Source organism: Monopterus albus, unplaced genomic scaffold (assembly GCF_001952655.1).
Source record: "Monopterus albus unplaced genomic scaffold, M_albus_1.0 scaffold641.1, whole genome shotgun sequence".
Lineage (NCBI taxonomy): Eukaryota > Metazoa > Chordata > Actinopteri > Synbranchiformes > Synbranchidae > Monopterus > Monopterus albus.
In genome coordinates this window covers 22,931-23,261 of record NW_018128521.1, presented here as the reverse complement: position 1 = coordinate 23,261, position 331 = coordinate 22,931, and positions in this window count along the sequence as shown.

Below are 331 nucleotides of genomic sequence, written 5' to 3'. Positions count from 1 at the left end.
GGTGGCTGGCGGGGTGGATTTACAGACCATATTTTGACAGCACAGAGTAGAGAAGCTGGAATAACAAGATAAGAGCTGTAGGCAGCAAAGTGTAGTATAGCTGAAAGACACCACATCCTGTCCCATTTTCACTTGATTTACCAGTGTGTAAAATCTCAGTAAATGCACCTTTAAACTTGAAGGATCTTCATTAGACAAGAAAAAATATTTTGCATTCATTATTACTTTGTTAAAGAGACATTCTGAAGGTATACATTGATGTGATATTTAATATACTCTACTGTATCACTACATTTGCTCTCGTGCTGGCTCCCAATCCCCCCCCCCCCCC